Source organism: Pan troglodytes, chromosome 6 (assembly GCF_028858775.2).
Source record: "Pan troglodytes isolate AG18354 chromosome 6, NHGRI_mPanTro3-v2.0_pri, whole genome shotgun sequence".
NCBI lineage: Eukaryota > Metazoa > Chordata > Mammalia > Primates > Hominidae > Pan > Pan troglodytes.
In genome coordinates, this window is record NC_072404.2 from 93,840,530 (window position 1) to 93,868,442 (window position 27,913).

General features: G+C 34.2%; 1 protein-coding gene across 2 annotated transcripts in view; it reads right to left on the bottom strand.

The window, feature by feature from the left end:
- The window catches only part of SEMA3A (semaphorin 3A), a 554,212-nt gene that overhangs the window by 526,107 nt on the left and 192 nt on the right, over positions 1 to 27,913 (bottom strand). Inside the window, exon 1 of one of the 2 annotated variants that reach the window (XM_009453467.5) lies at positions 5,583 to 5,797. The exons of the other annotated variant lie outside the window; for it this stretch is intronic. The gene's annotated coding sequence lies outside the window, so the exon portion shown is untranslated. Of the gene's footprint in view, positions 1 to 5,582; positions 5,798 to 27,913 lie in introns of those variants that run through there. 2 annotated transcript variants of the gene reach the window in all.

A 27,913-nucleotide genomic window follows, 5' to 3' on the forward strand; every position in this document is an offset into this window, starting at 1 on the left:
CTCACCAGAAAAAAAAAGATTAAATCCTCAAGCTTTTAATAGAAGTACAGATAGAATACTAACGATTCCTCTCTGTCTCTCTCATACAAATTTGAAATGAACAATATTAAGTAATAAAACAAAAGTGAAGTTACTACTAATTAGATGCCTCTTTGATTTCTTGCTTTAGACATACCTGCAGCTAACTTCTACTGTGAACATATAGCAATGATAATATTAAAAATTTATACCCATGCTTAAAAAAATGGGTATTTTTAATGGGCCTCAAATGAAAAGAAATATTTAATATTAAGCAGGGCTAGAAATGAAAAAATATTAGATTTTGGCTGTCTGCAAATCCAGACCCAGGTGGCCAGGAGTCTAACTCATGTAGGGAAACTGGGACCAAGAGCCCCCCATGCAAAGGGAAGACTGTGAGTTGGGTTGATTGTTGTGACTGCTGGCTGGGACTTCAGGTTGTTTGAAACCGTGGAAGTAAGCAGAGACTTCTACCCAGACTACCCAGATCTGGGTAGAAGTGTCCACCAGCAATGTCTAGGTCTGCAGTGTTCCCAATATTTCCCTGGAACATGAGCCAGAAGCAATTAGCATAAGAATTAATTCTAGACTGGTTCCCTGGTGAAAGGCTTGTAATGTCAAGTAAGAACAGAAAGAGGGAGAGAAACACTTTTCCACTTAAGATGAACTTACAAATAAAAATAAAGTAGTTACTAGATAATTCAAAAAGGATTTATGAGGATAAGATTAACTTCAAGAAGTTAACCTGTGGATCTCTTTGACTAATGATAGTGATAGAGGAAGTCCACTGTTTTTAAGTAATCATCAATCCTCAAGGTATTTAGAGCTTTCAGATCCTGTCACCACAGATTAATTTTTCCAGGATCTTGAGATTACTTTTTAAAAATCGTTTTTTTCTCTTTAAAAAAAACAAGAATAGTCTATGACTTTATAAATGCTGATCATATTTAAATATCTTTTATACAAACCAAAGGAAAAATGAGAATTAAAGGAACATTTCTACCTACTCTTTTGTAGAAAATGAGTTGGGGTTGCTCAGGTTTGAAGGAATTTCCTCATGTTCATTCCATTTGTCTTGCATAAGTCTGCTTGTGTTTGTAAAAGTAAACTATGTGTTGGTTTAATAATAATATGGACTGTTAAAAATAAAATGAAATCTCTGTTTAAAATGAATATCCTGTGCTTATATGGGAAAGGATAAACCTATAATATTAAAAATATAAGATATAAGTTTTTTTGTCATAAATATTTTGTTTTTATTTTCTTCATAAAGAATCTCCATCATAGTGATGTCTGTCTTGAGAAGAATGTTTTTCACTAGAGAGACATACCACATATGTAGGTTCTAGGAAATTATATTTTAAATGAAATATTACAAAGAGGTGTTTTCCAGGCTATGTTTCTTCATATATATACACACACACACACACACACACACACACACACATACATACATATATATGTACTCCCCACAGATAAGGAGAAAATTCAACTGCCATTCTATATTTCAAAAAACAAATACCCAGATAGTCCTATTGAATAACTGAGGCCTAAAAGTCTTTGAAAGTGGTTGAGAGCTCATTTTTTTTTCACTGCTTTGCAGGTGGGAATGTGTTTAGGTGATTCTCATTGAAAGACTATTGTGATTAGAGTGATCTCTGTTTGTCAGTCAGCCAGACATCGCTGGGTTGGAAATACCCTGAGGAGACAAACTTTCCAGAGGCTCACTATTAACAGGTGTGGACATGTGAAATGAGTGAGAGTTGAAGGGTCAGCTCTTCCTCACATGTCAGAAATATAACTGCAACTCCTTCTTTACCTATAGTCAAACCTCTGAAAATACTGGGGTAAAGTATTGAGTGATGTAACCTGAAGTGAGATCATATTCCTTGATTGACAACCAACTATTTATGCTTTATTTGATTGGGCATTCCAACAAATTCATTTTGGAATTTCTTTCTAAATTCAAGTAGTCCCGATAAGATGGTCAGAAATAAAGCTAACTTTCCACTAATAACAAAGTCACCTATTAGAGAGGTAGTACAGTCCGGTGGTTGGGGTAGCATCTTCCCCCAAGCAAAGTTAATTTGAACCCAAGTTACACTATTTACTACCTGTATGAGTTTGTTCTCACACTGCTATGAAGAGATACTGGAGACAGGATAATTTAAAAAGAAAAGAGGTTTAATTGACTCACAGTTCCACATGGCTGAGGAGGCCTCAGGAAGCTTACAATAATGGCAGAAGGCACCTTTTCACAGGGTAGCAGGAGACAGAATGAGTGCTGAGCAAAGAAGGAAGCCTCTCGTCAAACCATCAGATCTCGTGAGAACTCATTCACTATCAGGAGAGCAGCATGGGGGAAACCGCCCCCATGATTCAATTATCTCCACCTGGTACCGCCCTTGACACATGGGGCTTATTACAATTAATGGAGAGACTTGGGTGGAGACACAGAGCCAAACCATATCACTATCTGCATGTCACTAAGCAAGTCCCTTAACCACTCCGTTTTCACATTCGTAAATGGGAATAGGAACACTATCTACTTCATTCGACTGTAAGGATTAAATAAATCATGGCATGTTTAAGAGCAGTTTCCAGGAATTTATTTTGTGAGAGCCCACTAATGTTATTCATTAGAACTCTGGAAGTAGTTGGCTTCCAACTCAGAGCAAAAAAATGGAATCTTGAATAATGGAATAATGGGAAGATGTAGCTGTGGCCATTGACAAAATATGACACATCTAGGAAGCACTGTGCCCATTTTACAGAGTTACTAGATTTTTCTCTTCCTTGAGTGGCTGTTGAAAGCTCCTCTTGTGCGATGTTGGCGTTCAAAATTGAACTCCTTTTTTCTACACTTTCTATCTTGATGTCTAATTTAATTCCTTCACTATAAGTGAACATGAAGTTATTAAGTTATGTAAGTGTTGATATGTGGTTAAAAAAGAAAATTTATTCGAAAGAGAATATCCCTTAGAATAAGTTGATATATCCTGGGTCTTCTAAAAATTTTCCTCTAAGCCTATAGCAATTTTCATATGTAATAAATACAGTATATATACTTATATTGTTTGTATTCTTTAATTACTTATATTGCAATCTTATTTGAAAACATGTATAGATAAAGCCACAGGGACACAAAATGCATAATACATGAAAAAATTGTAAACATATTTAAGGACCACATAATTTATTCATTACCTTAATTTTATAGGATATTTATTAACAAATTATAATTCCAGTAAAAAGAACCATTTAAAAAATGTAAGTTGGATATAACCACAATGCTTTTCCAGCAAAAAAAAAAAAAAAAAATTAACTGGAAAGACTATAACAACACCACCATTACAAATCTTCTTTGAGGTTGTCACTAGGATTAAAATTACTGTATTCATCCTCACTCAGCTATATTCGTCAATGATTTTTCGCCATTAGTGAAAAATCATTATCTTTATGAGTTACGTGTGTATATTCACTTGCTAGCACATAGCTAGCATTTAAGCATAATAAGCCTAGGTTAAAAAATCAGACCTTTTTTCCAGTCTACTTTTATCCATACAGTGCCTTTTAAAAGTTCATTAAATTAACTGAGACTTAGGCAAAGGCTATATATTCCATTTGGATAAAGAGTAAAATTTTCATTCACCAATTATTAGCTTGATTGATTTTTTCACTTAGTTGTTATTTTTTCTTTACTAAACCAAATATACTGTTGTGTTGCTATCATATAAAAGCAACCACAATGCATTAAAAATGTGCAATATAATACTACTTGATTTTTATTACACTTTGAAAAGCAAATGGAGTAAATCAAGAAGAAACAAATCTAAATGCCATGCTGAAGTGAGGTCCAGCCTTTGAAATCAGCTTCCTATTAATCACAGTGCTGACCTTTTCATTAAGGGGCACTTGTTGAAGTCATTGACACGGTTACGGCATTCATATGTGTGAACTGTACTCTATGGCATTCATGTGCTGGGGAAGGCATAGTGAAATTAGAATCTCTCCCTGTAGGGGGTAGACATTGACCGCTATTCAATGCCAACGATTGTCGGTTAAAGTATTTCATGAAGAATGACTGTGAAACTCCGTTTACTCCACCATCAGTAATGTCAAATGCAATTCTTAAAGAAATATATTTAACTAGAAGTAATTAATTAAACCTCTCATAGCAGCAACTTTATCCAAGCTAAATCATTTCTGAATATACACAAAGGAGTCATCAGGATTCTACCGTCATGGCTTTTAAATCATCATTTTCAATGATGTCCATCTATAATAGTTAGAAAATAAAAACAAAACATTGGCCGATGGGGAATTATTTAAACAGTGCAATACTGTTGTGTCTAATTTTGCCTGTCTAACTACTCTACATATGTGCATTGCCTTTTGAGATGACAATGTCTTCCAGACTAATTTTTCAAATTAATAATGGTTAAATTTAAAAAGATCAACTCAAATGACTATTAATAGATAAGAAATGCAGAAAGGTTTTCTTGCATTCTCTTTAATCTGATCAGCTTTGTGCAGTGTTTGATGGATTAATTCAGAAATCATTAATAACTGGAATCTTTGGTAGGGCATATGTTCTATGTGTTTATTTCTTACATGAAGCATCATACATTTGAGCAGCAAACACATTCTTTTACATTGGCTGACATTCCACGTGAAAGTCCACCACAGTTAGGCTGTTAACACAATTCAGAATATATGGTAGAGTAGTAAAAAGATTCCCCATAGCCAAGTAAAAATCAGAGTAGGGGGCTCAAGGAACAAGGTTGTACTTAGATCAAATCTGAACTTCAAGTTCAAACATAGTTTAATGGTGAATCCAAAGTTGTAAATGCAAAATAAACGCAATGTGAAGACTGCTTTAAACCAAGCATGAAAGACTAAAAAGTCAAAGTTGAGATTTTGTACATCTGGTTTTAATATATCTTCTTATGTTATTAGACAAATGACCTTTTGTTTTGTTATGTTTGTTTTAAATACTCACTATCATTGTCATTGCTGCTACAACCTAATACTCTTTTAGAGTTTTTAGTGTCACTTCTCTAGTAAGAGATCAAGCTATAGAACAGATTTGTTAGGCAAAAATTATAAGCAAATTCCTCACATTAATGTATGAAGAGTAACGTAGCAGTATAGTTATGCATAAAAGTGAAATCCATTTTCGAGAAGGGTATGTGCTTTAAAGATTTTTGTGTGTGTGTTCTCGAAACTGACAAAATACTTGCAACCATCATTTTTGACAGTAATAAAGGACATTTCACCCAGAAGTAGCAGTTAATACGCCAAAATACAGGATTGAATTAACAGTATTATTAGCACCACATTTCAGTTCCGAGACCTTCTGAATGAGGAGTCACTTCAGGAGCATTTAAGTATTAATGACAGTGCCAGGGCATTGTGCAAAATGAAACTGGAGAAATTAATGGGGTTATGAACATAAGCTTTGTCCTAGTTCACTTTTGCACAGTCTTTAGAGGATTCCCTGGGAGTAAACACCCGTAATTAATTCCCAAGTAAAAGAAAGAAAGAAAATTTTTTCCACTTACTGCCTTTGTTGTCCTTTGTCCATGCGTTGAAGTCAAAGGGCTGTTCTGTTCTTACCTAGCTCCAGGTTGCCCTCCAGATTAGGGATAAATGTGAGCGGCAAGAAGCATGTTCACTTTGTAACTGTACCAGGAGCAGCCCATCACACTGATGCTAGAGAGCCAGTCAAGACACAGCACTAAACTTCAGCATGAGAGCACAGAATCTATTACCCCTGAGGCTCTACCATTTCACCTACACCTGGGCGGATCTATCAGGCTTCATCTCTATTAGAGCTATTTGACTCTGTGGTTTAAAAGGGAGGAGAAAAAAAAAAAAAAGGAGGCTTGCCGTTGTCACACTTGTTTCCTATTAAAGAGCCTTACGGTGGATTGAGTAATTGTGTACGAAGGTAGTCTGGCTGGCAGATGTGTGCAGCCCCAGTGGAGCACTAGATTCAAGGCAGATGGGTTGTACCAGGGCGCAAACAACATTGAGAGAGAGAGAAGCGTGATTAAAACAGCAGGCCTCTGTTTTATAGTGCTGGAAGTGGGGTAGCATTAAAACTCCTAGGAGACAGAGTTTCCCGAATGGTATTGCTCTGTAGCAAAGAAAACAAGAAATTCAATAAAAAAGAAAGATTCTCAAACTACAATAGTTAGAGATATTTTTAATAATCACTTTAACTATTAATGAGGGGCTAAATAATGCACCCTTCCCCCAATACCCTAACTGAACTTAATTAAAACTACTCAATCATGGGTCATAGTGGGTTATTGATAGTGTTAACATGATGGATTTGAAACAGATCCTTCATTCTGCTGCATAGGCCAAGTTATCTTTTTAATCTGAATTAAATTGCTTTAAGGAGATTTACACTGTCAGGCAGATTGACATTCTGCAATTGGACATTTATTTTAATGTTCTTGAAGCCAATTTTTATGGAAAATGTCATCATCTAGGTATTTCTGTATATTACTTATTATCTCAGGCACCTTAACCCGTGAAAACTTCAGGGTTTTCTGTGTCACCACTCTTTTTCACAAGAAAACAAATGCATAAGTAATCAGAATGAGTATAATTAACTTCCAAAAATCAGGCCATTGGATCTATTTTCCTTTGTTGCTGAGAGCTATTTTCCTGTGTTAAACAGTGTGCGACTACTATTGTTAATCATGATGATGATGGTAATTGAACAGTTGCTACATGACAAACTATGTAATGAGCGTTACACACATCATCTCTTTTGAGTCCTACAAGGACACTGTAAGGTCAATATTACTATTATTATCACTTTTTTTTTCTTTTTAACAAATGAGGGAGTCTCTGAGAGGTTACTGTACCCAAGGTTATGGTTTTGTTATGGTTGGAAGCAGGATTCAATTTGATTTGCCTCTAGAATTCTCACTCTTCCCCATGTCAGACAGTCTCCATGAAGAATAATTTTTATCCAGCACAGAATCAAATGATTATCATTGATTTATTTTATAAGAAAATAAAAAATAAACTCCTATTTATATGGATAATTATAATTTAGAAGTGGATACTCTAACTTCATGTGCCCAAACTGGTAGTAGAAATATAGTCTAGTCTACTGATAAAAGTGTAGACTCGTGATAGAGGGACCCATCAAGTTAAGAAGTACCTAAGCACTTATATTTTTAAAATAGTTTATTAGAACTTTTTTATAATGAAAATCTCTTGAGCAAATGTTTCTTTAATATCCCTAATTCCTTTGTAGCAAACTTGAAGAAATAAGTACAGGATTAAACATTAAAAATTATCAATCAATTTTCCATGTTTCCATAAGTTGTCCAAAATTAATTCATTGTTTGATTAAAAATTCGTATTATCCTTTTCAGATTTTACCATTTCTCTGTAAATAATTACTTTATTCTAACAGAAGCTTATTTTACTCATCAGTAAAATAATATAATTCAGCAGACTAAAAAGAAAAAACCTCATTTCACTCCTGGAAACAAAAAAGACAAGAAAATAATTATTTTAAAAACTATGTTAAACTTCAATAAAAACTGTATTTAAATTATGAGACTAACATTTATTGAAAATTATAAAAGATAAACAACAATATAAAAGTCTGATTTTTAAATAATTGCATTGTCTTATTCTGTATGGCAGATCACACTAGCATACATATCTTTTGCCCTCTGATTTTTGATATTTATAATAATCACACTAAACAATTAGAAAAGTGTTCTCTCTGGTCATTCCATCTAAAAAAAGGAATAAGAACAAACAAGCTTCAGAATGCAAAATCATTTTTATGGGAAATATTAAAAGGTTATAAAGGAGAATATTAATGTGTGGGAAAAATGGGGATAAGATATGAAGGAAAAGACAGATGGAAGCAAAGAACAAAGATAACAGAACCCAAGAAAAAAATAAATAAACAGATTGTGATTTCAGTGTACCCCAAGGGGCCAATGCAATTTGAAGAGATCTAAATGGTTCATAAATATCATTCGTATATAGCTATGGTATGAGAAGAGGGTCTCTTTAACAATGTCTGGTTATTTTAGAGAGTGTTTGTGTACAAGTGCATGTAATTTCATATACTAAAGACATTACAATCATGTGTTGATATTCAAGTTTCAGAAATCATACCACTGGATGAGCACAAAATTACCTGTAGAAATATTATATAGGAGAGCAATTTATCATAACTTTCTTTAATTGGATTTAAGTAAATTAGGTTGAAGTTTCTGGCTATCTGAACTCTCTGTTAGGAAATTTAGCATTTTCAGATTTCAAAAGTTTTCATTGGAAAAACAAACAAAACTTCTTCATTTTCATGGTTTCACATAATTTGCTATGAAGACTTTCATTGTGAGATTTTTTTTCTGTCTTAGTTGAAAATGAAACATATTGGAAACATCCCAAGAAAAAAATATCCTGGGGAGTTTCCAGTCTAACTTTTATACCAAAGTTTGGATAAGATTTAGAGAAGCATACAGTTTCTTTGTTTTGATTTATATCTAGTTTTTTTTCCCAACCCATCATACAAGCCTATTCACAAGGGGGTCCTCTTTAACAAATGCTGTCTAATTTATGAACTAATGATTCAATGCTTGCTAGTTTTTCTTTTACCTGTAGGAAGGCAAAAATCAAAATTTCCCCAACACACGTCTAGCTGGCCACATCATTCCTGATTTGGACCTGCCTTCAATTGCATATGTTTATTCCCATTCTATTAACTCACAAATTCCCCTTTAGTTTTACTAATGGAGACTATGGAAGTGGTTGTGGTGTTTGTGAAGTTGTTATTAATAAGATTCTTTTAACAAACTTCAATATGGTCTGTCATTTCCAATTAAATATCAAAGTAGTTTGCTGAAATGATGTACAAATATTTCTCCTTAATAAATATGTTCAACTATTTATGATATGTCATTGAAACAAAAATTTAGGGCTCTTTTAATAATCTGGTTTAAGACTTGATTCTCTTTTAAACATGTGTCTTGCTTTGATCAAGCTTTTGAAGTCCAAATGGTAAATAATTTTAGTTCCAAGTCACTTATTTCTGAATTTAAGGTAATGGAAAAACAGCATGATGATCCCTAGTATCAAACTGGCATTTCTGAAAACAATGCTTCAGCTCCTAAATGTAAACACACTTGATATAAATTCCTTTAAAAAAAGTTTCTGCTGGGCGTGGTGGCTCACACCTGTAATCCCAACACTTTGGGAGGGCAAGGCAGGTGGATCACCTTAGGTCAGGAGTTCGAGACCAGCCTGACCAACATGGAGAAACCCCATCTCTACTAAAGACACAAAATTAGCCGGGCATGGTGGTGCATGCCTGTAATCCCAGCTACTCGAGAGGCTGAGGCAGGAGAATCACTTGAACCCAGGAGGCAGAGGTTATGGTGAGCCGAGATCACGCCATTGCACTCTAGCCTGGGCAACAAGAGAGAAACTCCGTCTCAAAAAAAAAAAAAATCTTTCCATATTTTTATACTTTTTCACTCCACAGTTTCAGTTTTGTGCCTCATTAATCCAAGGATATAAAACATATGGAGTTCCTTAAAGCACAGGGTTCAGTGTCTCTTTTACAGATATATCTTCTTCCCAGTGTGGTTTATTGGAGTGAGATTGTATGTAAGGTGAAGATAAAACAGAGTTTTGTGTTTTTGCTGATTCACCAGCTTTAGAAAATGGGACTGAAATATTACTTTATGTTGTTGTTGATTCACCAACTCTAAAATATATCATGCAATGGGCAGAGAAAGTAAAAATTTAGGTACCAGACCATTAATATTATATTAATATTATGATATTACATTAATAGGATAAGCTATCAATAGAAAAAGATTGGATAGGATTGTAGAAAAATATATATTTCTATGAGCAGATCTGATAAAACTGTACAGAGATTTGCCAGTTGGGTATGAATAATCAAGAATTCAACAAATATTTGGGGTAACTACTTTTATGAGACTAGGCATGATTTATATAATTTTATGATATGAAAATATTTCCAATATTGGTTCTCTTCTCCTATTAGGTTGGTGCAAGAGTAATCACGGTTTTTGTTATTAAAAAGTAAGAAGTTTTTTACAATCTAATATTAGATCTTAAATATCATCCTAAAAAATAATCCGGCCAAGGTAAGAACATTCTCTCCAAAAATTTTATTACAATAAAAATGCTAGTGATCTAGGAGGAGGATAAAATGCACCAAATTAAATATTTTTAAAACTTATTATTTATTCTCTGTATTAGTTTAGGACATTAGCTAATGGTAGTCTGGTGTAGTATACTTTTCAAAGGACAAGCTGCATCAGGGAATAATTTCTTTGGGGAATATGAATACTATGGGTTGTCAAAAGTGGTACAGGTGGTGTGATAAAAAAGGCTCCAGGTTGAAGTCCTTAAAACCATAAATCCCCATGAGGTGACCAAGCCAAGGAAAGTTATTATTTTAAAAAGATACATTTGAGTGAGTTCAAAATTAGGCAACTTTTGGGGGTGGGGGACAGAGGGATAGAGGAAAATTTAAAGGAAAAAGGTCTCAAAAAAGTTCTGCCAACTTTACAATTTTGCCTTGGCCAACACTGGGAAATATGTAAGATAATATGTAAAATAACTGGAGACTATTTGTGAGCCAGTTAATCAAAACACTAAAACTCTTGCATAAAAATTATTTTACCATGTTTTCAAGATTTGCCAGACAATTTTTAATTTAGCTATCACTGATACATAACAAGGCCTAACGTCTGACCTCAACATTTTACAAACTATTGGGGATGAAAATATACACATAAAACAAATTAAATAATATTTCATTTCAAGAATGATATATACAGCATATTTAATAAAAAGTCAGAAAATGTGAGTTCAATATGGATTGCATGAATTCATAAGTACTCAAGGACTTTGGTTCAGAAATGATGACAAAAGTTGTCTTTGTCATATAGAAGGTTTAATTTGGGGAATCATGAATAAATGTGGGAAGGGCAAGATTGTGTAGAACAAAGAAACACTGTTAGAAGTTTTCTGGTAAGTGTCTGGCATGATAAATATCATGTTTGGGAAAGATTAATTGGAAGGGATTAGAAAAATGCAAGACTGCTTTTGAGGCTGCTGCAATAACTCAGGCACTGACCTACTTTCCTGATTTGATCGTCACTTTTCCCTCAGCATAAAAGTATCCCTGCAGACTGATACACTCTAGTCCTTGTAGCATTCCATTATCATTTCTACTCCCATGTTTATGCCACGTGCTTGTAGTTCACTGGAAAGGATAGGATTTAAAAACAGTCTTTGACCCAAATCCTGATTCCACCACTTAATAGTAATTTAACTTCCCTAATCCTATTCAATAAATGGAATTGCAACACCTACTTTTGAAGTTGAGCTGTGATGAGTTCTCTAAACTGGAACTTTATAAATTGAATTAAATAGAAACTTGAGGTAGTTAATTAATGTTTTTATATCTCCAATTTCTAATATGATGACTAGATTCTAGTATAGATGTCCAAAATATTTTTTCAAATGTTTGTGTATCATAATATTTTTCATAGTATTTCTCAAAAATGCAAAAAAAAAACCTTACCAAGTTTAATTTTGTAGAATTACCAGATGGACTTGGTTAATGATAATGATATTAGAAACAAACAAAAAAAGTCTTATATTCAAGAGAAATTTCAAAGCTAAAAGCAACAATACTTGATAACGAGTTAGAGATGAAGGAGGCTGAGTCAAAATTGATTTCACAAATAACAGAAAATTACAGTGGATTAAACAAGACCACTGTTTATTCAATGTTTCTTTCTTGTTCAAGTAAGAGAAGTCCACCAGTAGCATTCCAAGTCTTGTAGGGCATCATTTCTCAAAACATAAGAGATCCACCATCTTCTTAGTTTCTGCCCTGGCATTTCCATCTAATGGATGTAATTTTCAAGGTAAGAAAAAAAAATAGCTGCTGGAATTCTGGTCATTGCTTTTGTGGTGAACAAAAGTTTGGTAGAGAGGATAAAAACAAGCCCATACCAGGTGTTAAAGGGCCAATCCAAAATGCTCCACATGTAAACTTTTGTTTATATAATGTTGGCTTCACTAGCGGTAAGGAAGGTTGATAATGTAGTTGTGTTAACTACCTGAAATATAAATCAGAAATATATTACTGAGAAGTACAGCTAAATACTTTAGAGAGGAAACTAAAAGTCTCTCCTTTACCAATTAAAATGAAGATCAGTATTTGGGGGAAGTAGAAATATTTGGAGGAGGAACTATTTGAAGTTGGAATTTATTGACTTTAAATATGAGTGGATCCTGTAATCCTAGCATTTTGGGAGGCCAAGGAGGGCAGATCATTTGAGCCCAGGAGTTCGAGATCAGCCTGGGCAACATGGTGAAACCCCATTTCTCCAAAAAAAAAAAAAATACAAAAATTGGTTGAGCATGGTGGCATGTGGCTATAGCCCCAACTACTCCAGGGAGCTGAGGCAGGAGGATCACTTGAGTCCCAGAGGCAGAGGTTGCAGTGAGCTGAGATGACTATTGATTGTGTCTTTTGATGCACAAATGTTTTAAATTTTGATGTAGTCCAGTTTACCTCTTTTTTCTTTTGTTGCCTATGCTTTGGGTGTCATAGCCAAAAAATCATTGCCAGATCCAATAATATGAGGATTTTCCTCTGTTTTCTTCCAAGAGTTTTATTGTAGCTCTTACATTTGTGTTTTAATCCCTTTTTTATTAATTTTGGTATATGGCATAAGGTAATAGTTCAAATCATTCTTTTGAATGTGGATATACAGTTTTACCAACACCATTTGTAGAAAAAACAGCCTTTTCCTCATTGAATGGTCTTGTCAACCTTGTTAGAAATCACTTCACCACATATGTGAGGGTTTATTTTTGGGCTCTGTATTCTGCTCCATTGGTGTGTATGTCCATTTTTAAGCCACCATACAGTCTTCTGATTACAGTAGCTTTGCAGTAAGTTTTAAAATCAGAAAGTGTGAGACTTTTAACTTTGTGTTTTGTGATTTTTTTTTCAAGATTGTTTTGCTAATTTGTGGTTTTTTGAGACTGCATATAAATTTTTGGAAAGATTTTTCTATCTTTGCAAAATCATAATTGAAATTCTGACAGAGATTACACTGAATCTATAGATCACATTGGGTAATATTGAACTCAACAATATGAAGTCTTACAGCCCATAAACATGGGATATCTTTTTATTTTTTATGTGTCTTTAGTATCTTTCAGCAACTTTTTAAAGTTTGCAGTGTACACACATTTTGCCTCCTGGGTTAGATTTATTCCTAAGTATTTTACTCTTTTTGATACTGTTTGTAATATTATGCTTTCACATTGCTGATAAAGACATACCTGAGACTGGGTAATTTATCAGGAAAATGAGGTTTAATGGATTCACAGTTCCACGTGGCTGGAGAGGCCTCACAATCATGATGAAACGTGAAAGGGACATCTTACATGGCAGCAGGCAAGAGAGAATGAGAACCAAGAGAAGGGGGTTTCCCCTTATAAAACCTTCTGATCTCACGAGACATATTCACTACCATGAGAATGGTAGGGAGGAAACCGCCCCCATGATTCAATTATTTCCCACTGGGTCCCTCCCAAAACACATGGGAATTATGAGAGCTAAAATTCAAGATGAGATTTGGGTGGATACAAAGCTGAACCATATCACTGTTGTAAATTAAATTGAAAAACTGTTTAGTATTTCTAAGAGTAATTATTACAGAAGGTTTGAAGTATCTGATATTCTCTGTTCTCCCAAGCTTGATACCCCTTCTATCTCTCCATAAATTTGGTTTTTATAATTTTAAAAGGTAATAGTATTGATTTGCATTAATAGTATTTCCAGGGTTTTAAAGTTTACTTTTTAAAACCCAACATTACAGACAGATTTATTCATGTTAATATAAATAGAGTTAATTATTTTAACAATGGTAACAAAGTTTATCATGTGACTCATACAATATTTTTAGTCAGTAAAGAGTTTTAATCTATCTTCTTTTGGTTGTTTTTGCTTTATTTATTTATTTACATTTATTTTTTTCTAGATTCAGGGATTACATGCACAGGTTTGTTACATGGCTGTTTTTTGTATAATATTTCTTTCTTGATAAATTTTGTAAACACTATTTATTTACTTTTTTAAATCAACACAAATTATATATATTTATTATATACAACATGATGTTTTGAAATATGTATACATCATAAAATAGCTAAATTAAGCTAATTAACACATGCATTATTTCATACACTTATCTTTTTTTGTAATGAGAACACTTAAAATCTCTGTTATCAATTTTAAAGACAATACATTGTTATTAACTATAGTCACCATGTTGTAAAACAGATCTCTTGAACTTATTCCTCCTAACTTAAATTTGTATCCTTTGCTCAACATCTCTTCAACCTCACTCCACCCCACCCCTAGCACTTGTTAACCATCATTTTATTCTGTACTTTCATAAGGTCAACTCTTTAGATTTTACATATAAGTGAGATCATGGTATATTTGCGTTTCTGTGCCTGGCTTCTTACATTTAGCATAATGTCCTCCAGGATTATCCATATTTTTGTAAAATAACAGCATTTCCTTCTTTTTTGAAGCCAAATAGTATTCCATTATGTATACATATCATGTTTTTTTGTTCATTCATTAATGAACACATAGATTTATTTTATATCTTAGCTATTTTTAGTAATATTGTAATAAACCTGGGAGTGTAGATATCTCTTCAACACACTGATTTTATTTCCTTTAAATATATATCTAGTGGTGGGATTACTGGAATATGGTAGTTCCATTTTTGTTTTTTAAAGAAACTTTCACACTGTTTACCTAATAATTATGCTAATTTATACTTCCCCTATAGTGTGCAATGATTTTCTTTTCTCCACATCCTCACCAGCATTACTTATCTTTCACCTTGTTAATAACAGTCATTGTAGCAGATGTGAAGTAATATCTCATTGTGGTTTTAATTTGCATTTCTCTGATGATTAGTGATTTTGAACATTTTTTTCATATACCTGTTGACTATTTTTATGTCTTCTTTTGAGAAATACAAGACATTTGGGGCCTTTGCCCATTCTTTTAAATGGGTTGTCTCCTTTCAAACTATAAACTATTGAGTTGTTTGAGTTTCTTATATGTTTTGGATATTAACACCTTAACAGATATGTTAAGAAAATGCAAACATTTTCTTTCATTCTATGGGTTGTCTCTTTACTTAGTTAATTGTTTACTGAGCAGAAGCATTTCAGTTTGATAAAATCTCAGAACTCAGAATGTAAATTTATTTGGAAATAGGGTTTTTGCAGATACAATTTAGTTAAGGACTGTGAAAAGAGATTATTCTCTATTTAGGATTTCCTCTAGATTTAATGACTGGTATTCTTACAGGAGAAAAAGCTGCAGAGACACACAGAGGAATGTGCCATGTGATGATGAAGGCAAAGATTGCTCTATGTGCCAAGGAACAGGCAGTATTCCTGGCAACAACCAGAAATGAAGAATTATGGAACAGATTCTCGCTCAGAGCCTCCAGAAGTAACCAACTCTGCCAACTCCTTAATTTTGGACTTCTGGTCTCCAGAATTGTGAGAGAATACATTTTTGTTGTTTTTAGTGATGAAGTTTGCTGTAATTTGTTATACCAGCCCTAGGAAACTAATGCATTACTTTACAAGTGTTAATTCATTTATCTCTCATAATAGCTGTATGAATTAGTTCCTACTCTTATCCAATTTTATAGATGAGGAAATCAAGCTACAATATACTAAATAATTTACCAAAAGTTACACAGCTGGGAAGTGGTGGAGACAGATGGTAAGATACAAATTACTAGAAACATGCCACATTACCTCTTAATGTGGGCTAATTTAGTAATTATGAGCTTTCAAATGCATATAGCTAGCTTGACTTGCTAGCATTGACCATCAGAATGATTACTAAATCTTTACTTTCTACCTTGTACATGTTAGAAAAGGATGGTTAATTGTATTTCCATACGTCAAGAATATTTCTGTAAGTTTCTATATAAAAACATTTTCTACCACCAAGATTTAAAACTTGTCACCATGATTTAGTAGAAGTTTACCATAGCACATTTTGATTATACTTATTTGGACATTGCTTTTTAAAGAGCACTAAAGGAATCTGAAAAACTAAAGCAAATGTTAAAAATCCTTTAGGCAGGAGTATCAGACGAGTGAAAGCTGGTTTTCATTGTTCAAATAATCATTCTACAATACTTCAGCATTTCACAGTGGCATGTTACATGTGTCATTTTATTTATGTGATGGGAAAGTACAAGGAAGTACAACTTATTTAGTAAATCCAGATTTTGGTAGAGCAATAATCAAGAATAAAATCTTATTATAATATGTCCAATCATAAATTAGCAAATTTTTCTAACTCATTTAAACACAACTAACTCTTCCTAACTTTCTAACCAATCTAAACTCATCTAAGTTTTCTCAAATCTTTATTTTAGCAATACTATGTTTATATTTAAAAAAAGAATCACATGTCGATACTTTAGCCATATATGTAGGAGTTTTTTTTCTTTGTGTTTTTTTTTTTTTTTTTTTTCATGAAGTCTCGCTTTGTCGCCTATGCTGGAATGCAGTCGCATGATCTTGGCTCACTGCAACCTCTGCCTCCCAGGTTCAAGCAATTCTCCTGCCTCAGCCTCCCCAGTAGCTGGGATTATAGGTGTGCACCACCACTCCCAGCTAATTTTTGTATTTTTAGTAGAGACGGGGTTTCACCATGTTGGTCAGACTGGTCTCGAACTCCTGACCTCATGATCCGCCCTCTTCAGCCTCCCAAAGTGCTAAGATTATAGGCACGAGCCACCGTGCCCAGCCTCTTTTTATTTTTTATCTTTTAAATTTTCTCTTTTTTAATTATATTTTTCTTTTAAATTTTCGATTGCATAAGTTCTTTCTTGATAATTAGAGTTTTTACAATCTTTTAGACTTTTAAACATTGACTGTTTAATATGTGAATATAATTAGGGTTTATGGAATTGTAAAATTTATTTTGTACCTTGTCGTTGCTTAATGAAGGAAAGTAATTTCATCCAAAAAGGAATTCTTTAAATTTAGAAATAACCTCATGTAATTTTATATATCCTTCTACTTCCCCTCATTAATTAATCTTTAATCACTATCAAAAATTGCCTATTATGCCCCGAAAGTGCAGTGCTTAACAGGCGCTATGTAAACCTAGCATTTCTGTAAGTTTTTCTTATTCTCTCTCATTTTTCATTTCCCTGTAAACATTTGTAATACAGGAAAATGAAGCTAGAAATGTATATCTCTATGTGCCTATGCTGACAAACAAATAATTCTTCAACAGTTTTTCATTGAGAATCTACTATATACAAGGCATTATACTAGATGCAGTGGGTAAATATTACATTATTAATATTGTTTAGATTAGACAAACTGCAGTTAAATTATTAGTAAAAGTTTTAAAATATTGCCCTTTGGCTTTTTGAAATTACAAAAACATGTTAGGTAATGTCTTTAAAGGTTCTTTTGTATTCTCTTATAGTGGCATTGATTATCAATGATGCCAAGAGCAATCTCCTTTTTTAATTTCTTTTTTCAGTCAGTAAAGCCCATCTACAAATATAAATTGTGGTCAAAACTACTCTACATGGGAATGCTTCAAACTACTAGTGACTTATGGATTGGTAAAGATAAGCAAATTGATAAAACAATAATGATAATAATCCTGCTAATAAAAGCATATCTAAGTTGCCAGCAAATGTTGTTTTAAATTATGTTAGTGATTATGGAGACACTGTGTTGGTAACCGTGCTTGCTCATCAGAATACATGTGTGAACTGAGCTTTAAGCACTGGAGATAAAATGTTAAGAAGGAGAAGGCCCTGAATACCACATTGAGCATTTTATTTTATTTTGAGTGTCAATTGAAAGGCACTTGTGGATCCTCAGAATGGGAATCATGAAACATTATATTTGACAAAATATTTTCCTCTGAGAGCTTCACAAGAGTTTGGAGACAAGAATGCCATCATTTGAAAAAAATTTTTTTTTTCAGTAGTTTGGCTACAGGTAGTGATGACTTAAACTGAGGCTCTAACTATAATAACAGAGCAAAGAATAATTCCAGAAAATAGCATGATGAGCTGCATTTGGTAATTACTCAAACACAGGGGAAAGAGAATAACAGATACAAATGAGACTTGAAAACAAATACAGAGTATTCTGTGACAAAACAAGAGTGATCAACTATCTTTCTAATCACAATGTTTACGAAAGGCCACATTGCAAAGCTGACTACACAAACCAAGAATATAATTCTCCATATACAAAAGATATTTAATTTCTAAACAGCATGATCCGCTGTTCTGCATATTTTTAGTGTGGCAGAAGACAAAGTGCTTTTCCTGAAAATTTTAAGTAAACTCTTTTTTTTTCTGCTCTGTTATTTTATGCCAACAATAGTCAGTAGATTGAATGGCCATCCATACCCAGAGAAATGTTACTGATGAATTAGTGTCAGCCCGGGGAGATGTAACAAGTGATGTTTTGAAGGGGTCACCTTTACATTGAGGGATGCTTAAGTGTTTCTTCAATGACCTGGAAAATGAAATAGAGAATAGGCTCATCAAATTTGTAGATGAGTTCAATCTCCTGAAGAGAATAAGGACAGAACGACTCATGGAAGATGGATTCAGTATTCAAAATGAACTTGGCAAATTGGAAAGGCAGTGAGAGATGAACTGAACGAAGTTCAAAGAGGTCAGATTCAAGTTAGTGCAACACAGACGAAGATCCAATGTCAAAAGATACACAACGATATATTTGTTCTAATGGGGGAAAGGTGATTTAGAATAGTGTTTGAAATATTCTCTTTAGTGATGCCATGCCAAAAAAAGAGTGGGGAATGGTACTTGTAATGGCAGCCTGGCACAGAAAAAACAAATTCACCACATTCTAAAACTTTCTTTGGAAATTACCTAGGGGCTCAAATCCTCACAAAGATTTTCTATGTAACAGTTCAGCAATAGATATTTACTAGATGGATTTATCCGTGTTGTTTTTGTTGTTTTAATGCTACATCACAAACATTTGCTACATACATTTGTTATGTAGCATTAAAACTATATTTAATGTAGCTAATAAGTATAAATAAGTATAGTTCAAAAAATTAGGATCAAGTAGTTAAAGAATAACATGCTCGTAAAAAATATTTTGTGTATTTTTAATATTTTTCTTAATCACATTGTTTACAATATTAAGTCATTCAACAACCAGTCAAGAAATAATAGTTAAGTAATAACCATGTGTGGTACTCAGTTAAGTACTGGTATGTGGCTGTGGAATAAGCAATAGAATCTCTGACCTCAGTGAGCCCATATCTAGGGCAGGAGTCAGCAAACTGTAAAAGGCCGGATAGTAAATACCTTAGACTTTTGTTGGCCATATGGTATCTGTTGCAATGAGTCAACTCTGCTGTTGTAGCACAAAACCACACATACAATACACAAATAAAGAGGTATGGCTGTGTTCCCATAGACATTTCTTTATAAAAAATAGGCAGTAGGGCAAATTTGGCCCATGGGTCTTAGTTTGCCAACCCCTGTTCCAGAGGATAAGATAGGCATTAAACAAGTAAAAACTTGATGTAAACACAAATAGAGTGTCATGTGATAAAATACTGAGAGATGGTCAAGAAGACTATTTTAGAGTGTGTGGTTTGGAAACGTTTTACTGAGGAAGTGACATTTCAGATGAGACATGAAGAATGTTCATGGTTTGTCAATCCACACTGCGACAAAGGCTCTGGAGCAGAATGACATTTGTGCAGGTGATGCCCTAAAAAAGGCCAGGCAGCAACAGATACAGGGCCTGTTCTAAGTAAGGGGAAGGAGATGGTAAAAAAGAAAAGGTAGCTACCATCCAGACAGAGTATTATGTTCCAATGGAATGAGGCAGTTTAAAAAATAACTGTACACACATAAATGAGGCAGAGAATTTCAGATCATGAAAAGTGCTGCAGAGAAGATGAAACAAGTTCATATGATAGTATGATTTGGTAGCAAGGGATGTATGAGCATGACACATTTGACCTGAAAATAAAGAAGAATACAGCTTTGAAAACACCTGAATGGAGGGAGTTCCAGCCTGAGGAAACAGTAAATGACAAGGCTCAAAGATGAAAAGTAAGCTTAGTATGATATAGGGTCAGAAAAAAGGCTGAGGTGGACACAGCATCTTTTGGAAGTGGTAACATTTACTGTGATGTATAAGATTGAGGGAGGAGCAGAACTAGAAAGAAATATCATAAATTCTGTTTTGGTTTTGTCAAGTTTTCATGGCTTCATAAGCATCTAAACCAAGATCTTCAATATGCAGTTGGATACATGAGCCCAGGGCCCAGAGCAAGAAAACGGCTAGGGCTGGAAGTATACATTTGGGAAGATGTTAATGTCTTTGGGTGTAGTGAGTTATGAAGACTCTGGCATAAGAAATTAGAAAGGTAAGCAGAGTCATATCATGTAGGGCCTTGCATGCCATATGTTAACCAGGTTATATTTTCTTCCAAAAGTACTGAGAAGAAATTGCATGACTTTTAAACAGGGGAGTGACGTGATTCAGTTTAAAAGAGGTTGTCGTTATTGTGGATTCCTTATTTGTGAATTTGTCTACCCATACCCAGAAAAATCTATACTCACAGCATTTGTATGGTCACTCGCCAACATACACAGGTAGCAAAAATTTGAGTCTCCAGATGCCCATGTGCCCAGCTGAGGCTGAACAAGGTGATGTTCTGCTTTCTTGTTTCAGTTCTCATACTATGTAAGTTTTCTTTTTGTGGTCTATTTAGCGCCACATTTCCCTCATGCTTATGCTTTTTGTTGCTGATTTTGTGATTTAAAATGGTCTCCAGACATAGTGGTGACATGCTGTCTAGTGTTCCTAAGTGCAAGATGTCTGTGATGTGCCTTAAGGGACAGATACCTGTGTTAGATAAGCTTTATACAACCATGAATTATGGTGCTGTTGGTCCTGAGGTTCAAAGTTAATGAATCAATGCTATATATTAAATAAAGTGTCTTTAACAGAAACACACTTAAAACAAGATTATGTATTAACTGGTTGATAAAAATTTTGCAGCCAGAAAATTTGCAGGAACCTAACCTTGTGTTTCCCCAAGGAGCAATGATTCCATATTCGCTAATTCAGTGTTTGCAGTAATGTTTGCAGCAACTTCCTAAAACATAACTACCTTTAATAAAGAGGATTGACTGAATATCTCAAAAAGACTACACTGAATTACATGGGTTATTTTATCTGTCATTAAGTAAAATGTAAAGTAAAATGTAAAGTACTTGGCTTTTCCTGCCCTGGCCTTGAAATCAACAAATACAATTATATAAATGTGTGAAACTAAAGCCAAGGGCTTAGCACAGTGAATGATGAATACTCTTTCCTCCAGTGTTAGCTGCTGCTGCTGCTGCTGCTGTTTCCAATGCCCTATACAGGGATGCCCTATTTCTACCCTGAGATAGCATTCCTGAGGGACAAAGTGGCAACCCCAGCAGATTAACCAAGACATGTTCCCTAAAGGTAGTTATGACCATGACAGTCTCTGCTCATGCCTGTTGTTTCAGCCAGTATCCCATTCTGTTGGTGGTCCCTTTTTTGGTACAAAAAAATTATTTGCTCACACTATGCAGAGATGTTTCAAATATAAAAATATGAAATATGGATTTAGTGGTGGAGCAGCTGCCATTTAGCCTGAGAATCAGTTAGACAAGGGGCTAGGGACTGGGGAGTGTTCTAGGCCAGTGTGTTCTAATCAGGAACAGAATAGGAGGTGGCTGTCTTAGGGTCAAAGAGAGATGTTGGAGCTAAAAGCCACAAGAGCAGGAAGTTTTCAGAGAAGGATTTTGGCAGCGATGTAGCAGAAAATATGTTTACAACAGCACCATGGGGAAAACGAAGTAACAGGAATGCTGTAGAAAGTTGAATTTGGAGAGAGTTATCAAATCACAAAATGTAAAAAGCAAATTTTTAAAAATGTGAAAAAAACATAGTCATAGATATACAATGAAAACAGAAAGGATTACATAAATGTAAACATAAAATGATGATTTTATTCTTGACTTTATTTCTTTAATTCTCTTTTTTTCCTGCCATTCTCTAGTTTTCCTTCATGACCTAAATTTTATTTCAGAAACCCATTGTTTAATACCTAAGTTCACAGTGATCTCTTCCATTCTCCTTGCATCACACATCTAGTCCCTTTGCTCACCTAAGTTCTTCCTCCTCAATGTCTTATTTTTCCCCAATCCCTCCTGCTCACACTCTTGCCTGAACTATGTCAGCCACCCTCAATTCTTTGCCTCATCGCTGATACCTCTAAAGTCATGACTTATAGACATTTTTTAAAAAGTAAATTAAAGATTTTCTAAAAATTTGTTTGTTTTAGTTTTCTCTTTCATCTTTATATCTATCTGTTGAATATTGTACTAATCTCTTTTTCATTCTGTAATCCTGTTTTCACTTTCAGTCAACTCTTATTCTCTGTTCTCATCTGTGTTAGTTTTCTTTTTCTTTCCCTGTTTTATTCTTTCCTTTTTCTTTGTTTCAATTGGTCAAATAAAGTATAATTTTAATGTTTCTTTTTTTTTCTTATGTTCCAAATTTTAAGTGAATTGTTTATTTTCTTTAAAAAATAAAGTTTACTATAATATTATTCTTTACTAAGAAGTCTTGCTGTGTGTGTGTTCTGACTCCTGTCCAACTCTCCTGCTGCATCTAAAGCCACTATTTACTAACCTGTACCCAATCCAGAACCTTGTTTCAGTTTCTCCCTAGAGCAAGCTCTTGCTAATTTCAAGGGTTGTCAATTCACAATTTCCTCCACTTTGGACAGCTTTTCCTAGTCTTCATTACTCCTAGCAGTTTCTTAGTTTAAATGTCACTTCCTCAAATAGGTCCGCCCTGACCAGACCAATCAATTGATATTCACTGATTACTGTGATCATTAATATTGAGTGTCAACCTGATTGGATACAAAATATTGTTCTTGTGTGTGTCTGTGAGGGTGTTGCCAAAGAATATTAACACTTGAATCAGTGGACTGGGAGAGGCAGACCCACTCTCAATCTGGGTGGGCACCATCCAATCAGTTGCCAGCACAGCTAGGATAAAATCAGGCAGAGGAAAGTGGATGGGCTAGACTGGCCTGAGTCTTCTACATTCATCTTTCTCCCATGCTGGTGGATGCTTCCTGCCTTTGGACATCAAACTCCAAGTTTTTCAGATTTTGGACTCTTGGACTTATACCATTGGTTTGCCAGGGGCCCTCAGACCTTCAACCACATACTGAAGGCTGGACTGTCGGCTTCCCTGCTTTTGAGATTTTGGGACTCGGACTGGCTTCCTTGTTTTTCAGCTTGCAGACAGCCTACTGTGAGATTTCACCTTGTGATTGTGTGAGTCAATACTCTTTACTAAACTCTCCTTTATATATACACCTATACTATTAGTTATGTCCCTCTAGAGAACCCTGGCTAATACAATTACTAACTACACAGCAGAATTTGTCCTAGACAATGGGAATACAGTAGTGAGTAAAACAGACAAAAACCTGTGCCCTCATGGAGTTTAAAAGGTAGTGGGAAGACAGACAAGAAAGCAAGAAGTAAAATCCTGTTATGACAGATGGTCTGAGTCACAGGAAAAATGAAGAAGGAAAGGGAATGAGAAAGACCGGTGTGTTTGGGGGTTGTACGTTTCAAAATGTTCTTCAGGGAAGGCCTCTGTGAAAAATTAGTTCTTTACTAAACACTCAAGAATGTGAAGGCTTGTACCACATGGAAATATGCATAAGACTATGGCAGGCTGAAGAAATGTGAAGTCCAAAGGGACTGAGGAGGAAAAAGCTAGGAAATGCAAATAGCTGGAGCCTGCTGAGCAAGGGCATGTGCAGCAGAAGATGAGGTCAGGCAGGCAACTGGGCACCAGGCTGGGATGACCTTAGGCTCTAACACTGATTGAGATGAGAAGCTATGGACAGATTAAGCAGAGTGACATGTTCTGTATTACATTTGAACCACATTACTCTGGCAGCTGGGTTGAGACTCTATTGAGGCAGAGTAAAAGTAGTCTAAAGGAGCACTTTTCACCCCCCATAAAGTGCATTATTATGTATTCAATTTTATATTCATTTATTTAGCATCATGTCTCTCATCCGTTGAAATATATGCACCATGAGGACCAGAACAAAGTTTTGTTGACAATATCTCTTTTCCCAACAGGTGATGAGCCTGAGTTTTTGGACACATAGTAGGTACTGAATAAATAATTGCTGTTGAAAACATTAAACAATCCTATGATGCATGATTTCCACCTTAGAAATGGGGAAACGGCGTTTCTGGGAAGTTAGATTGCCCAGGAAAGTGGGATAATGGGAATTGAATTTTTTTTTTCAATTCCAAAGTCAAATGTTTTAAATAAATGCAATACTCTGTTAATATTTTATATATTTTTCTATAAATATTGTAATCAATACTTGAGTTATAAATTAATGGAACACATTAAAATTCAAGTAACTCTTTTTGATTGCCACATTTCAACTAGAAAGATTCACACTTCTTATTATAATTTAACATTGCATTTCCCAATATTATTCATGGAGTGTTAGTCCATTATATGAACTACATATATAAGGAAGACAAGGGGAAAAAAAAAATCTTCCCTCTTCCTTCCACAATGATGGAATACATTTCAAAAACAACTGTGGTTTTTGTTTATGGCAGCATGAAGATCTCTAGGGATTTGAATCTTTACAGTATATCTTGGACTCAGCGAAGGTAGAATAGAATCACATTTCCAGGAGGTTACCTAATATCATAAAAGGCTTTTGCTAAATCTCAAGTGATCTGCAGTAACATTTTACTGCTCCGTTGCTATAGCTTTCCACATGTAAGTGTATATAAGCTGTCTGAGAGTCTTCAAAAGTGAACTTCGATGGACAATCCATCATTAGTATATCTTTCCCATTAAAAGAAAAAAAACGGCGAATGTATTTCACCAATGATGCTCAAAATTCTGAGATTTTTTTTTCTATCTTAAAAAAAAGTCATTCCAAACTAGGCTAAATTAATCTGCTTTTTAAAAGTAATTTTTAAACACAAAATCTTTCAATAATACATTTATCTGTCTAAAGCGAAACATCAATTGAGCAGTCTTTTAAATGGAAAAATGGGAAGATGTGATAACATGAATTCCAGGAAATTTACTCTTTGAATCTTGAACCTCATAAAAATGATACAGTCTTATCCAGAATATTCATGTGTTCCTATGTTTCAAACATGTGCTTTGAAGGAGGAAAATAGTAGGAATGGTGGAAAGAAATGCTTTCTACTAACATCAAAGATTTCTTCTTCAGAGTCTTGAAACTACCACAAATACAAGCTAACCTCAAACTAAGAAATTAACCTATATGATACAGTATACAGTCTGCCTTGTGAGCAAGGCACACAAGATTTTATTATGATGTTTCTTTAATTTAGAACATTGGTTACCAGTCAGATACAAGTTTCAGGGGAATAATATGCAGTAAGAATTGTTTATAATTTCTCTTCTTTATCTTCTGCTCAAGAACATATTAGAAGCTGTAAATAAGACCCTGATAATGCAAATTTCATTTCAGCAAACCTTATTTTCCCCCGTAACACACTGAAGCTCTGTAATATACCAGCTAGTCAATTTTGGCAATTCAACTAACTATAAATTGAACTAACAATTAAACTAATCTAGATATTTATCATTTTATGGCAAACATTCAGATAGTTAATTGCGTATTTCAAATTAAATGTATATTTTCTCTGAACACACTTTTAGGTTTATTTTAAAGTTTATAAAGTGGCCATTTCAGACTTTTGGAGTTTATTTTTCCTGTTTAAAAATTAGTCAGAATAAATGAAGCATACTACAGTAGGAATTCTCCTGGAAACATATAGTTCAAAGAAATTTCTGGAGACGTCGTTGTAGCCCTGCAGAGCCTTTCTTTGTTGCCTACAAGGTTTCCCCCAATTAAATATTCTATCAGTGCTATGGGCATACCAGTATTTTTATAGCTTCTGATATCCGGGATCTGGTATCTGCTTCTGTCATAGTTCTATTTATTTCTTCTGTATGCCTTGCCACTTAGGAAGAAAACATATTTTATGAAAAATACTTTTCTTCTACCCTTGGGAGCCCCAGAGAAAGAAGCACAAGGTTGGGATGGCCTGTAACATATTGTTTATGGCAGTATCCAACAAGCAACATTTTGTATGTCTACATATGGTGCAAGTCTTATTTTAATTCGGCCCTTGGGACTTCAATCCAATAATGCTGCCAAAATATACTCTTCTAAGTTCAGTGATAATAGAGTCTGAGGACAGCACACTTCCAAGCTTTCCAGCTTATAGATGGCTTAATTTTTCTACACATTTTATACATATGCATAGTAAAACATATGTAAATAGTATTTGTGACTTTATTTTATGCTTAAGCCTGAACTCTGTTGTGGTAAGTCAATGTCTGTTTACTTTTATTAATAGAATTATGTCTTTACTATTTTGGTGTATTTTTCTTTTGTTTACAGTGCAACCAAATACATGTGACATCTGTTAGGTGCTTGAACTTTTTCAGACACAGGTACACATTTTTTTTTTTTTTGTAACTCAAATGCTTATTTTACAAAGTGAAATATGGAATATCCAAACACATTGTAATGTCCCATCAGAACTGTTGCTTTTTCTGGATCTGTTTCAGGGTTTTTGGCCCAAGCATAGAAAGGTGTCCACTGATTTTACAAGCCAAGCCTGACATATGTTTTTTACAGAACTCTAGAATGGAGTAAAGAAAATTGTTCATATTTAGGTCACAACAATGCCTTGGGGAAGAACAAGTGTGCTCACTAAGTCTGTATTACACTTAATGCTCTGGCCTCTGTGTCAAGGCTTTATTCTGTGTTGTTTTCTAAATTAGAGTGTTAATTATCATTACAAGTATATCACATATTTGTCTTTAAACCTTGAATGATTGTGAACAGAGAAGCAGCCTAGGTTAACATAGCTCCCATTAAAATGCAAACTATGTACAGGGTTTGTTTTTTTTTCTTCTCGCTGCCATGTAATCAAAAGGAAGGACAGCAAAACCACTATAAATGGCTTTGCAGTATTTTTTCCCGTAATGCCTTTAGTTTATTTCTGGGCTTAAACTAGGTAAACCATCACTTAAAATCATATTCCCCAAACTTGTCACTTCTTATTAAAAGCCTAAATAAGCCAGATGAAATAAAGATTGTTTTTACTTACAAAACATTTAGCTTCTCAGTCTAAATCTAATAGTATTGAAACATTTTAATTCAAATATATTGGATGTAATTTTATTGCAAACTAAACTATTCATATAGATCAAATAAGACAGTATTTAAACAAAGTCACATCTGTAGACTGAGTAATGGCAAATTCAATATTCTTTACTTTATAGTTACAGACTAAAACAGGTTATCTAGGCACTCCCCATTAATATCAGTAATTCATTTCTGAAAATCAGAAGTTCTGTGTGAGAATAACTACTGGAAGTCCATTTCATATTGTATCAATGGGAGAAATTATAATGCATTGCATGTCAATCTCTAATCTTCAACCAATTATTTAATATGAGTATGTATAAGTAACAAACTACCACATTAGAATGTTAAATGTTTTAAAACATGAGTTCCTGATGACCAAAAGAATAATATGTGCCATTTAAAACAAGCAGTAAGTGCAGTACACTGTGTGGTTTGCATTCC